At 37.6% G+C, this 15,481-nt stretch overlaps 1 long non-coding RNA gene across 1 annotated transcript; it reads right to left on the reverse strand.

The window, feature by feature from the left end:
- Positions 1-2,560: 2,560 nt before the first annotated feature.
- On the reverse strand, positions 2,561-13,723 carry LOC108524211 (uncharacterized). Its single transcript, XR_001884003.1, has 3 exons — positions 13,551-13,723; positions 13,291-13,387; positions 2,561-6,902 (listed from the first exon to the last, which is right to left on the reverse strand). It is a non-coding gene; the product is annotated as an uncharacterized LOC108524211 (long non-coding RNA).
- Between the last annotated feature and the right edge of the window lie 1,758 nt (positions 13,724-15,481).

Genomic DNA, 15,481 nt, shown 5'->3' on the forward strand with positions numbered 1-15,481 from the left:
CGTGTACCTACACTGCTCCATTGGTTTCTGACTTCTAATTATTGGCTTTATTTACCTCTTATTTATGGTCTTGCTCTTAATCTTTGTACTTAATGTTTATATGTGGTCTCCCCAACTTGTAGTCTTACCTCTCTCCCAAGGACTTTGACTCTGACACACTCTTCTACTTCTCCTGCTGGCAAGTTTCTCTGGGCAATATACCTTAGATTGAGAACCCTTAAACATAATCTTCTTTTCAATCTGCTTGAAAAGTGGCCTACCCTCCAAAAATGGGGAGGAGCATGTTTGGGTATATTTTACATACATTATTGTCATTTCCTCAGTTTAATTTATAACCCCTCCCTGGGTAATCTCATCCTTTATCACCTCCTAAATTTATGACTCCAGCCCAAACCTCTCTTCAGAGTTTCAGATTCATATTTTCAACTGCCTACTTAACATCTACACTTGGGTGTCTCAGAGGTACTTCAAACTCAAATGTCCTAAATTGAATACATCTCTTTATCTGATTTTCCTCCATTGTTCTATATCTCAGTGAATAGAGTCACCAGATCCTTGTTCAAACCAGAAATCTGCAAATCGTCCTAGACTTTTTCTTCTTACTTACCCCACTTAGCCAATTCATGGTCAAGTAATGCTGATTTTAGCTCCTAAATCTATCGCAAAGATATCCATTTCTTCTTTCTCCTGAATCACTGCCATAGCCTTTCTGCTGGCCTCCCTGCAACCTCTTTTGCCTTTTTTCAATCCATCCTCTATATTGCTGCCAGTGTTCTCTTCTCTACACTTAAAATAAAGTAAAAAGTCTACAGCACTGCCCACAAAGGCCTGCATGTTCTGGTCCCTGTCAACCTTTCCAGGCTCCTGAAGACTTCTCTCCCTCACTCACTGTGTTTCTTCAAGTGTGTCAAGTTTATTTGATCTCAGAATCTTTACATATGCCATTATCTCTATGGCATGTTTGCCTTACTCTCTCCTTTTACTCATTCACCAGACTTTAGCGCATATATATATGATAATATGATATATATCATGATATATATATAGTAATGTCTTCTCTGCCACTTTAAGCCATGTTAAGAAGCATCCCTTCCACTTTATAAGTGCCCAAGCACCTTATACTTCTTTATAACACAGTATTCTTGCAATTATGTGGTTGGTGTTATCCATCCTAGTAGGCTATAACCTTCACCAGGACATAGACTATGTGCTAAAGAAATGTTTACTGAATGAATGAACGAATGAATTTCTGTGTTTGTCATTTTGCCAGATTGTAAACTTTTGATTGCAAACTTTAGATTCCTGCAGAGCCTAGCCCAGTACGTTGTGTAATCTGCCTCTTTTATTCTCCTCCACATATATGGTTGATTTAGTCAATAGATACTTGGTGTCAAAATGAATTGGAATACCTGGAATTGCTCAAGTTATTCTTCAAAATCTCCTCACTTATATTTATTATGTGTATTTCCTTTTTCTACTTCACATGTGTTCCATATTTTTTCTCCTTCAACAGTTCATTCTTTGTGGCTACAGGAAACTCTTTTTAGTTGGTAATTCTTTCCTTTTTTAATGTCATAGCATTTATTCTAGAGGATAAATGGAATTGCTGTGTATACTCAAGGCATCACATAATTTTAAAGAACAACATTATCTTTACCTAAGATGAGGTGTTCTCATTTCTGGGAGGCAAGGGGAGAGATAACCATCATGCATATGAAGAACTTGCATTGATTGTGAACATTAAATCCAGTGATCAGATGATTGGGATTTGCATTGTGGGTGATAATTCATCCATATTACTGCCTATTCCCTTCATTTATGTAAATTAAAGCTGCAGGGTTTGCCTTTGTGCAAACTGTCCCTCAGTCTGCGAATGTGTCTTGCCACACTACATAATTATTTGAAGAGATGGCAGATTTGTGTTAATTTGTTTTGAATTATTGGACTCAAGGAGTTAATCACCCACAGAGCTCAATTGTTGTTTGCAGAACTTGGAGTGTTATAGAATGAATAGCTCTGAAATATCTCTTCAGCGTTCAGAAAGAAAAGCATGGTGGAATGAGTGTTAAAACGGGAATCCAAAACCTTACAGTGTAATTTTGACTCTGCCTCTGTGTAACCACGAATGCCTCACAAATCTCTCTGTACCTGTTTTTTCTTTTGTCAAGCAGACCTCATGTTATCTCCACTCACTACTCACAGGGTTACTATGAGGATCAAATGAAGAAAGTACAAAATGGAAACTACATTAAAAAAAAATTTGGCCAGGCTTGGTGGCTCACGCCTGTAATCCCAGCACTTTGGGAGGTCAAGGTGGATGGATCACTTGAGCCCAAGAGTTCGAGACCACCCTGGCCAACATGGCGAAACCTTGTCTCTACTAAAAATACCAAAAANCACCAATCACTTTACAAGTGGAGAGAGAATCAAAGAGAGAATAAGAAAAAATAATGAGACCTCAAAATTATAAAAGTCCCACAAATGTGCAGTCGTTATAATTTATAGTGGGATGAAGAGGCTAATGTCATTCTCTTTACATTCTTCAGACAATAGATATGTGTTATCATCAAACCAGTTACCATTTATTGTCCAGGGATCAAAAATGACATGCTAAATATTAATGCAAATATATTTCCATTTTTATACAATATGAATCTATTTCAAACATTAATGATTTCAAACAAAAGAAACCGAATTTTTTATTCCACACAATTCTTCATTTTGTTAAAAAAAAGTTCTTTTGTACAAGTACAAGTGAATAAAATGTATTACTAAATATAACCATTGAAATGTATTAAAATGGATCCCTTATACCTACTTAGTAAGTATGGTGGGATCTGCAGCAGTCAAAGTCAGTTATGAGTCTAAAGCTTCAGATTTGGCATGGATGGAAAGGTTAGGCTGGATGAATTCATCTTTACTTGATTAACCTTAATATTTCCTGCTTAATATATAATAAATAATACATAAGCCTTTTACAATATACTTTGTTTTATACAACCCATGATTCTGAAATATATGCAAAATATCTATTAAAAAATTGGATTCTTTTAAAACATATTAGGAGAATTTACTATTTACAGAATTAATGTGGTGAGTCTTTGTATTAGGTTGAATTTTATGAAATTGGTGATATTTGAGCATTTTTTGGCCTATAAAATGGCAATTTCATATGGTTCAGCTAATAAAAAGTGAAGAATTGTTCTTTTCATCTTAAAACAGAGTACACACATATATAAATAACCTACTTGTTTATATACTGGCTAATGTGCAATTTTGGAGGGAGTGGGGGTGGGGGAAGGCAATCCAAGTCAGCATTTTGAACAGAAGAATAAACTCAAATTGTGCCCTCTGGTTACTCTAGCTGCCTTTCTGAGCAGTAATATATGTTAATACATTGGGGAATAAATATAATGAAAAAATTCTTTTCTTTACAGTAAGTTTGCTACAATAAAAACATTCAGTTTATTTTCCTAAAGATTAAATACCATGTGAGTCATTATAATGACACATCTGCTTGAAAGCATTTCCATTTGTATTGTCACTGGAAATTGGGTGGGGGGTGTTATGCTGCTATTTTGGTGTAATCTGTGCTGTGTGCTTTGGTTAATGCTCAGTGACGATCTGGATCCCCATGGGGTAGTTGTGATGAAAGAGGGTGGTGGTTTTCCATGTGAGTAACCTAATCATAAATTAGAAAGCTTCATCCAATGGTCAGTGCTTAAAAAGCAGTTTTATTCTCCTGAAATTTGGGTTGGGGAGGTCAGATGGGCAGAGAATAGATTTTCAGTCTGTATCTGTATTAGATTCAGCAACAAGGTATTTCGTATCTTGCTATTCACTGCTGTTGAGAGTATAATCAGTTCCTTCATTTATTCAGCCACTGACTTCTCAACTGTAAAGTGCATTCAAATACTGTGGGCACAAAAGGGAGAGCCTGGAATGAGGGAAGATGTGTGTTCTTACGAAGTTCTGGGGGCGGGGCGGTATTGGCAGTCTTGATGAAGTCCATGTTTGGCTGTCAAAGCTCAAATTTTAAAGGATCCACTGAATTTGAGTGTTGAATAAACACACAACTTAGACCATCAAGGTGTAATAATGTGAGTCACTTTGAGTTTGGAAAAATATATGCCCTATCCAAGTCTTAGCCTATCTGCTAATTTGTTTCGAATGGTACAGAATGCAGCTCCCATCTCTGACAGGGCACAGTTGGGTAACAGGTGTGGCAGAGTCAGCCTTACTGCTAAATTTAGCTCTGCATGTGGGGATTTCACACTTGCAGCCCCTTGGAGAGAGGAGCATTGACAAATGACTGTGTATAAAAGTGGAAAGCACTTGGGAATTTCACTACCAACTTAGATTTAGATCAGAGAAAAAGGGCCAATCTAAATTGGTTACAGACTACAAAGAACTACATTTCTGGTGGAGGTGGCATTAATCTAACATCTATTTGATTTCTCTCTTACCATCATTACAGTTCCTGAGAGAGTACTCTGTGAAATTTGATGACCCCCCCCTTCAGGTGCAAGTGATAACTTATTTTTTGTTTTAGCAAGTAGAATTTAACACAGGTGTACTCGTCCTTTGGTGGGAAGAATATGACCAGTTTTTTAAATTCTAATTTGTAAATGGTACTCATCTCCTTTGGTTTCCCTTTGAAAAGTTAATTTTAAAAATTAAATTCTCTCCACACTACTGGCATACTAGGGCTACTTATGAGAACAGAATTTTTCAAAATATAATTCTCTTATAGATAATAAGTGAAACACTTCATCTTTTGGCAGGGATCAGGAAGGGAGGAACATTTTCTGGGAAATACAAATGAGACATTTGAGGACATTGATCTCAATAAGGATTTGTTGGAGGATGTTGTTTAGTCCTTTCCTCCTTTGTCTCTCTCTCTTTTTTTTTTTTTTAATACTCAGATCTAAAGAGTATAGTGATGACTAAATAGCTCTCTAATCATTTTTCAGCACAAAAACCCTGGGACTCAGAAGGCTTGAATGTTTTGTCCAAAGCCACATTCAACAACAGAATACCAAAATCATTTCATTTCTGCTCTAAAGTACAGTTGAGTCTTGTTTGCAAAGGCACCTTTTAAACAAAGCTCATATTTGTGTGCAACTCTATCCTAGAGTGTGATAGGGAGAAAGAAAAAGACAAAGAAGCTGCATGAATAGAATTAACATGGTTATAATATGCACATTTTTCTCTCTCTAGATGAGGTTGTTTACTAGAAACTTCTTTCTGAAAACTTAGTCTTTAAACTGAAACAGTTTCTTTAAATCTCTTCTTTCATTTGAAACAAACGGAATTGCCTAAGATGATCAAATCACTGCTGTTTAGGGAAAGGGCTCGTGGTCCCTTCCATTAACTTCTGACATAATTTAACTTCGTGTAGAGGTGATTCTTTAGGATCAAAACACTAAATTAGAACTTGTCCTTTTCTTGGGATATCCTCTTTGAAGGATCAACCCTTTCAAAAGCAAATCTTTGTTTTTGGAGCTTCCAGGGACCCTGTGTTTCTTACAACCACTGCGTATGAATTTCTGTGGTCTGAGGTTTGTGCAAGGCCCATGCACTGTTTGGTTACTATGGAAACCAGCCCTCCCAACCAGCTGTCATTTCCTATATTCCTTTCAGAGTGAGTCTTAAACGTTTTAGATAGCCCACAAGCAGAGTAAAGATGAAGAATAACACAAAGAAAACATGAACAGCTTGTTGTTAAATGAACAACTTGTGGATTCCCTACATGGGAAGCTTCATGCAAGAAAGCAAGCTCTCCTGGACATCCATATATAAGGGTTTACCCAGATCCACTAAAGCTCACCTTCATCCTGGCTTTAAGGAGTGGGGATTCGACTCTGCATCTCTACATCTGTGAACTGAGGAACACTTTCTGTGCTGTCCGAGTTGATGGGCGAGATGACATGTTTGAGCCGAAGGAGCATTGTGAAGAGCAGGATGAGGAGAATGGCCAGGAGGCTCAGGAATAAGCCCACATACATGTACAGGTTGGAATATTTGTCTGAAGAGGTATCAACCTCTGTTGCCAGAGTGGGAAAATGGGCACGCCCAGTGAGATTTCCATGGTATTTAAAATGCGCCTCCATCATCACTCAAGACTTGAGTTGGTATGTGTTTCTCTTTGATTTCTATTGCCCTTGAGGCATTACACAGTCACTTAGACTGTCTCTAAATCTATTGGACGTGTTCTAACAATCCGATAAAAACGAATCACTCTCAGAGCTAAGGTAATAGCACACAAGCAGAAAATGGTGATGCTATGATTTGACAATTAAGATACCCTCTCTATCCTTCAGCACAGCAATCACCCCTCCAATAGGTTTTATCAGAGCTTCTTAATCAATTTTCAAAAATATAAGTAATGTTTTATTTTCCACACTCCTACTTTTATACTGATTAAAATAAATATGGGTGAAACTGCTTTATAATACTGTTATTAGAACAAGAATCTTTTACAGTATTATGTCAGTCTTTTGCTCTGTTTTGGTAGATGGAGAAAGGGCTCGTTTTGCCTATACCTAATCTAGATGTGTGGACTAATTATGTGGACCTAATTGGGCTCTTCCTTGAGGAAACTATCTGAAGGCTTTTGTATATATCAGGCTCAGCATATCTGAGTTTTCATCCCGTTTGTCTATATTTCTGAACCTTCCCTAAGGATGGAGATTATAAGGTTCCTGCCCAGCTGCCCAGCTTGTAAGTCTAGAAAATGTGAGTTTTCTGTAGCTTTGTTGACATCCCTCACTGTAGGCTGGACAGAAAGTGTTGTGAGACCTGGTAATTCTCAGGTGAGAGAGGTCTCAGAGACGCTGACAGCAGTAGGCCCAGGCTCAGGAGATTTGGCTCTTCAGATTCTCCAACAGATATTGATTTTCCTGAAAATTAAAACAAAATAAAGATTCTGTTATCTCTAAGAAAACAAACGGCAATGTATTTTGAAATAAAATAAATTGATAAATTGCAAAATGGTTTACTATATGCAAACTAATTTTAGAATGCTTTTTCTTGTGTGTAGAAGATAGCTTTTAAAAGGTTAAAGAAAAAAATCAGATCACTAAACGGCAGCTAATAACTAACCTAGATTAGAACAATGTTTTCTAAACCAACTGATCATAAGATTTACTTGGGGGTACTTATTAATATACAGATCCTGGGCCCAAATCTAGACTTCCTGAATCATAATCTCCACAGTAGGGGCCTGGGCACCACTCTAGAGATTCAGACTTTATTGGTCTGGGATGGGACCCAAGCACTACTATTTAAAAAGAAAATAGCCACCCATATTCAAAGTTCATGTTTAGAATGCCAAGTTAAATCATTTTGGAAGACTTCAGCAGTAAATAGTTGACCCTATTTACATGGTGGAATGCTTTTGCCAACAAAAAGAAGGTTCTATCTTTACCAATGATGAAGGATGCATTTATTTGCTCGGAATAGGCACACCCTCTCAATTCCTTCTGGGTCTACAAACATTGGGGAAAAATGTCTATTTTTACCCCACATATCTAAATAAGAGAGATAGAAGAAAAGCAATAAAGTCTTTTCCAAGTAACTTCAAAGTGCAGCCAGGACTAAGAACCATTGATCTAGTTGAACCAGGAAAGCCTAGCACTGAAACAAAGGAATCCTAATTTGAGAGAATTTTTTCAATCTCCACGATCCCAGTGACAATTGTTACTTTTAATAATCACCGGGGAGGCATGTTTCAGGAATGCAGGGCTTCCCCTAATTTTGTTTTTGGTCTATCTCTGCTCATTTAGATCGGATAGGGTGGAAATAGACATTCCCCAGATAGTTGTACACCAGAAGGAATCGAGGGAGTATGCCTATTGCTGACCGCAAAGAAATGGCAGTGCATGCTTTATCATTGGTAAGCTAAGGAACCCCTGTTCTTTTTATTGGTCCAAAAACAGTGTCCACTGTGTAAATAGGGCAACGGTATTTACTGCTGAAGTCTTCCAAAATGATTTACTTACTCACTTCTAAACATGAATTTTTGAATGTGGCGTGGCTAAAATAACAATAGTTAAAAACCATCACGCTTGTCACACTTCTATGTGCATAGTAGATTGCTATGCACGGTGTAGCTATTCTGTCTTTGGTAACATACGAGGAGAAGTTGTAGAACTAGCTCCAACAGGTCCACATTCATTTTTCGCTATCAGCTTGAATGTTGCCCCCAGCCTGAGATGAGCACTTCAGCTTAAAGTTTGTATTCCCTAGCCCACGTTGACGTATACGTGTCGGCATAAGGCGCATTTGTGTGCGGGGGGTTTATTTTCTTTCTTTTTTGTTTTTTTTTTTTTTTTTTGTGAGACGAGTCTCGCTCTGTCGCCAGGCTGGAGTGCAGGGCCGCGATCTTCAGCTCACTGCAACCTCCGCCTCCCGGGCGGGCGCGGAGCGCGCGGCGTGGGCGTGGGCCGCCGGGCGCCTGGCGGCCGCGTGTCACCGCCATTCCCCTCCGAGTAGCTGGGACTACAGGCGCCCGCCATCTCGCCCGGGCTAGGTTTTTTATTTTTTAGTAGAGACGTGGTTTCCACCGTGTTAGCCAGGATGGTCTCGATCTCCCCTGACCTCGTTGATCCGCCCGTCTCGGCCTCCCAGGAGTGGCGGGGGATGACGAGGCGTGTGAGCCCCGGCCAATCCATATTTTTCTTAGTCTACCTACTTACTGTTCCTATTGCCCACACTTGGTTCATAAGAAACAAGAGCAGAGAGAGAGAGAGAGAGAATATCTTTCCACTGTATTTGGAGCAGTGGTCTAGGAAACATTTTTCTATCCTTGCAAGTACAGCTATTTTGATTTTTGATTAGCTGGGATCAAGGCCCAGGAATATGCATACGAAACACAAGCTTTTCAAGTGTTTCTTTGCATACTGAGCTTTGAGAGTTAATTATTGTTTTTTCTCTCTAGATAGCCCAGCTAAAGAATACAGCTAATCTATCTTACTGGTTGTTTGGAGGCTCTACTTTTAAAAGCATTTAAAACAATGTTATGGGTTGAATAGTGTCATCCCCCCAAAAATGGTGAAGTCCTAACCCCCAGCAACTGTGAATGTAACCTTATTTGGAAATAAGACCTTGCAGATGTAATCAAGTCAATATATTAGGTTGGCCCTAATCTAATGACTGGTGTCCTCACAAGAAGAGGAGAAGACAGAGGCATACAAGGAGAAGATAGAGGCAGAGATTAGAGTGATTTATCTACCAGCCAAGGAATGCTGAAGATTGCCAGCAAATAACAGAGGCTCGAAGTGGCAAGGAAGGAGTCTACCCTACAGATTTCAGAGAGTGCATGGCCCTGCTGATACCATGATTCCAGACTTCTATAGTCCAGGCCTGAAAGAATAAATTTCTGTTATTTTAAGCCACCTAGCTTATATAATTTTTTAATGGCAGTTTTAGGAAGCAAATACATGGAGTAATCACCCTGAAGCCCTAGTGTTTTGGAACCTTTGGGGTAATGTTTCTCAGAGTGGTCAAGGGAAGTCCCTTCCCCAGAATCACCTACAGGGTGTTTATTATGAATAAAAACATGGACCCTTTCCCAGAGCCTTTCCCTTGTTTCTTAGATTAGAATCTCTGGGGACAGTATCCTGGAATCAATGTTTGAAACAAGTTACCTACTTGTTTCTAAGCACATTCTTCAGGGAATGTTTTTCAGTCCTTGCTGTACTTTAGTATTACTTAGTATGCTTTTTGAAAATATATATAACTGGGTCTTTTCTTTAGGGTTTCTGATTCAGTAGCTCTGTATGGGGCATGAACATCTGTATTGCTTAAAAGCTCCGCAGGTGATTTTGATATGCAGCCAGGGCTGAAAAACATCAGTCTACAAATAGAACAGAGCACTTCAAATCAGGACTCTAACAGTCCCAGACAGCCCACACAGCTCAACTGCTTCACTACATATTCAAAGTGCTTCACATATAGGTTGTCAGTCTGATTGGCCTTCCTCCTCACCACTTCTCCCAGCAGCTCCTTTTCTTAAGAATGGTAGTAACCTAGAGATAAGAGCTTAATGGATTTTTCATCCATGTATCTCCTAAGTTACTTTTTTACCTGCCTTCCAGAAAAGAAGGGTAAGGAAAAACAAACACTCACTGCTAGTGCAAGCCAAGTGGGAGAAACTCTATACTATCATAGTATCTTTATACTCCCTTTGAACCCCAAGTACACAGAATCAGGTAAGTCATACTCCTTGGTTTATGGCACATTGTCATCATTGGTAAATTTGAGCACTTTTTTATTCACTTATTTAATAATATATTGAACACCCATGGACGGACATCTGTGGGCAAACATCTACCAACTTTAAGATTGAGAATAGCTAATAATTTACATGACATCTACCTATGCTCTTCCCATCTCATCCTCTTACCTATCCTTCTCCAGAAATAACCAATAACCAATATTCTGAAATTTGTGACTCATTACCTTCCTTTTATTTACACACACACACACACACCCCTATGCCTAAACAATGTTAGTATTATTTGTTTTGAACTTTATAAAAAAAAACCAAACTGTGTGTAATCTTCAACTTGCTATTTTATTCTATATTTTATTACTATATGATTTATTTATAACTAGTCTAGTGGAATGAAAAAGGAAAAAGAAATAAAATGTTGGCAGTCCGCATGTTGCCTTTGGATTTTACTCCATTCTCCTTAGCTTGACATTTAAGGCTGTCAATGCTCTGGCCCTGGCTCACCTTAATTCCTTACATTACCCGCTTTCCAATAAAACTGTAATGTTCACTCTTACCTACTTCCCTGCTTCCATATTTTTGTTTGACCAGTTCCTTCTATCTTCACACATCTCTGGGTGAGGAAATAATACAATTCTTTAAGATTCAGTTCATGAAGCTGATCTTGACTTTCCACCCCAACCCTAATTTCCACAATGCTTTGTATTTCTCCTAGAGGAATTAAATTTGACAAATATTGCAGATATCTATTTGATATGTTTTCTTCTAAATTCTAGTTTACAAAATTCTTGAGGATCATTTTCAGCAGTCTATCCCTTATACAGCTTTGCTTGCAGTAACTGCTCAAGAATTATTGAATAAATGCATGGGTATGATGAAGAAATGTACCTAATATTTAGAGTTCAAAGAGAAGCATGGTCTTATCTCTGATCTGATTGCTAATATAGCTTGGAGAAGAACATAAATTTCTCTTTTCTTTTTATTCCTTTCCTCCACTGTTCAATTTCTTATTGGAGAATAATTCCAGATTATAACCTAGATTTAAGAAATTATCACCTTGTTAGAAACTCTGTTGATGAAGTGCTATTTCACTTACAAGATTTTAAAGGAAAACTATATGGGATGGGTTAAATTTTAAATTTAAGTTTTAGAAAGTTCAATTGTGTCTACAGATAATTTTCAATAACAATTGATAGTTCATTTTCTGCCTCCTATGCAACTGACCCTGAATCTTCCTTAGGTCCGAAAACTTATTCAATATTTATTAGAATTCTATGAAGCTTGGAGAAGCTTAGAGAACAATGATCTCAGCTACAGTTGTCAATTTCTTTAAACATTTCCTTTGAAAGTTTGGAAAACTAACTAATCACATATTTCTTAAAGCCTCTATAGTGTTCAGGAGACCAAACAGTCTGGTCAATTCAGGGAGGTTTATCAATTTAATTCCTTAAATCCATTAAGGACTTTGAAATGAATAAATGCAATGTTAGATATTGGGAAATCCTCTTTTTTGTTACTCTGGTCCTATATCTGTGACTACTTCTCATAAAATCTTTTCAAACAGGATTGTCATGGCTCTCTTTGCTAACTAATTAATGAGTTGCACAGATAATATGATTGCTCTGTTAAAAGCTCTGCACCATTTGGAAAGAAAAACAACCATGCAATTTCAAAAGGAATTCAAATTCTATTAATTCTGAAGGATACGATTTTTTGTGGAAAGAATTATTTTAGTATCCTGCAGTTCTTTCTGGAAAGCTCATACAATAAAAATCAGTTTCTAGCCTTTATAAAAGTGATTGAAAGCTGTTGAGGGACAAGGAGGAGGGTGAGGAATGGAAAAGGGGGTAAGGAATTCGGGAAAGAAAGAAAGGAAGATAGAGGAAGAGGGAAGGGAGAGAGGAGGAAAAGAAAGAAATGTGAGAAATGAGTAAAGACCATGAGGGATGTGGGATGGAGACAAGATGGGGCAGGAAATGAGTGATTATGAGGGGGGAGAAGAAAGGGAAGGAGGTAATATTGAGAAAGAATGGAGGAAAAAAAGAGGACGAGAAGTTTGGGGGAAAGGGAAAAGAGAAAGTGTTTAATTTAAATAACTGGCCAATGTCCAATATTAACTTGTACCTCTGGTTTACTTCAATTCTAATGTAAATCAAAATACTCAAAAGTGACATAAATGCACCTTTGGTTTTCTGATTGCATATTTTGTCATTCATTTGGTAAATAAAATCTTAGTAATAAAAAAGTCTTCCGTTTTTAGTATAAACATTGAAATGTCAAGTTCTCACTAATTTTGACATCAGCATAGTATATATAACCTCACAGGAGCAAAATCACATACACTCCTAGATCATGAATTTTGCTCCCCAGAATGATAAGGGAATAGCTGTTTGCATCAATCAAGCCTGAGAGAGATTCCTTGAGTGAAACTTATTTGTAACAAGAGCAACCAAGTTCTGCACAGGTCTCCAAAATCAGATTAACATTTCTTTGGTAAACATTTATTGAGTGCCAATCAAGTTCCAGACACATTTTTAGGTGCTGGAGATATAAAATAAGAGTACCCTGATCTCTATTTGGTTCTCAGGGTGCCCCTAGTAGTTACTTTTATTTTCTTTAACATGATAAGGTTCTGGGAACACCCCACTGGTAATTTTACATTTTTCTGCATGACACCTGCCTATATAATTCCAGAACTGAAATCTCACCAAGTAGTTAAGGAAAATGTTCAGTGGAACAATTCAGAAAAGAAATTCAAAACTATCAACTGCTATCAGCTTTTAAGAGTTAATACATTCTATTTATATTTATCTTCCTAACTGGGGAGAAAAACTAAGAGAGATAAGTGTATCTAGTTCCACATCACCCTATGAAAAAACGATTCCAGCAGCAAATGCTTCTTCAGTGGCTGGAGCCATTAAGTAATAAGCTTGCTCAAATAGGAGTTGCTGTATCTCTGCAGCAGATGGTGCCTATTTGTCACCCCTGCCGATAAATAAAATAATGCCTCTCACTTCACCGGGAATAACATCATATTTCCAAATATCTCTTACCTCTCCTGGCCCACAGTATGAATAGGATTGGTCACTTAAGTATCCCTTTTGAAGCTTTCACCAACAGGTAACTTGTTCAGGAACATCCCTGGAACAGCTGGAAAATAGAATGAAAGCCTTGTTTTGCCAAAGAAGCAGGACTATGTTCATGCAAAGTATGGTTTCTCTTTCATCTTCCTAAAGAGTAATCCCTTTGCAGAAAAACAGAAAAACACCTTCTATTACTTAAAATGTTACTTAAAATGCCAGTTACCACTTACAGCTTCAGAGTGCAGCTTCAGATGCCTGCTCCTTATAAGCTCTGAAAAGCAAAGAGAAGTCTGTTTGGATGTGTGTGTGCCCTCTGGAACATTTGAATGAAAGCAGCCTGAATTAGTCTAAGTCCCCAGTTCCTCTTTCGCAGGCAACAGTTTAGAGTATGCGGGAAAGGTAGTGATTCAGCTCTGCTCTGTCTCAGCGATGTGGAGAGGGAGGAGATAAGAGAGGCTGAGAAGCAAAGTTTGTATAAGCTTTCTACTTTAACCCCTTCGAGGCTTCCTCATAAATCTATAAGACTAGCTGAGGCTCCCTATCTTTATAAAAGCTGCTTCATATGTCATTTAAGAGGATCAAATCTCTAGCTAAATTCAAGAGGTTTTTCATCCTGGGTCTTACAGTAATATATGCTTAGAATTGAAACCAAACATTCCAGGATGGTGATAGTGCTTAAATAATTCCATCTTTTACAACACAGAATGCTTTGCATGATGTATATTTCTAGGTTTGAAAATGCATTTTTAGGCCCACCAACTTAATACATTTGCATTTACTTTTTTTTTATATTTTGTGGAAATTTAACATCAGCCTGAGTTTTTGGTTGGGGTTCTAAGATTAAAGTAGAACATTTTCTAAGTAGTCATATCTAGCCAGGGTATATATTCCACTATAAGTTATTCATCCATTTGTAGTCAAAGGCCCTTATCATCTTTTATATATTGTGGTAGGAGGAAGGAGATTAACATTTCTTGAGTGCCTACTCTATATTAAACATTTAACATAAAGAACTTCATTTAATCCTCACAACAGCCCTGTGATTTGGGTATTATGATCCTCATTTTACAAATGGGGAACCTGAGACTTAGAGAGAAAGTGTATCATGTAGTTTAGTAAGCCTAGAGCCAGCACTGGAAAACAAGGCCATGTGATCCCAAAATCTCTGCTCTTTTCTCTGTGGCAGTGTTTCTCAACCTTTGTGGATCTTGGATTCCTTTGAGAGTCTAAGGAAAGCTACAGACCTTCCCCTTCCTCAGCAGAAATAGGGATAAAATTTCTGTGCTCCATGGCCTCCAGGTTAGAAACAGCTGAATGTCCCCGTGTTACTTCTCCAGTATTATACCATATTAGTGCATTGTTCATCCAACAACACATGATCGTAAACAATTTTTATTATGGTATCAATAATCACAATAGTATTAGTTATAGTATCATGCCAATCTTTAAGAAATTACTGCAGTGATTTTCACTTTATTCCCAAATTCTCCTTAACAATTCTCGCATACTACGTCTTTCCATTTCCCTCATTCCAGTGGTTAAAATGAGTTGAGGCTGTCCTTGAAATCCTTGCCTTACCAGCATATTCCAGTACCTTCTTTCTCAAACTGAGGAATATGCTGGCGTTTCTCAAACTAGAGTAGTATGCTCAAGAAAGTACAGGATAAACATAGTGTATTTTCCTAGATGATTAAATTTACTTGAATATTTAGACAAGGAGAACATAGATAGTTTAAGTGATAATTTTAAACATAGTTTATATGATAATAAACACATAGAATAGAATACAAATTTATGCATTTTTATGGTCAAGCATGAGATTTCAGAGAAATTTTGCACTTGTAGTAGGGCCTTTTTGGGTCACCCAGACTTCCCTAGGGATACGTGCTGACTCTCCTCTGCCATTCGGGATTTTTGGATGAAAAAGTTCAAAGATCATAGTGTAGTAGAAAGATGAGGGACTTAGATATCATAATGACCTGGGTTTTCACCTTAGCTTTGATCTATATTTTCTAGATTACCTTAAGAAGGTCAATTATTTTCTCTGAGACTCAGTTTTCACCTATAAAAGAGGGAAAATTATAAAAGGGGGGTTAGATGAGAAAATATCTCTAAAGCATATACTACAGATGGTCAACAAATCTTTTTTTTTTTTTTTTTT

The sequence above is a fragment of the Rhinopithecus bieti genome, unplaced genomic scaffold (assembly GCF_001698545.2).
Source record: "Rhinopithecus bieti isolate Rb0 unplaced genomic scaffold, ASM169854v2 scaffold_82499, whole genome shotgun sequence".
In the NCBI taxonomy this organism is placed as follows: domain Eukaryota; kingdom Metazoa; phylum Chordata; class Mammalia; order Primates; family Cercopithecidae; genus Rhinopithecus; species Rhinopithecus bieti.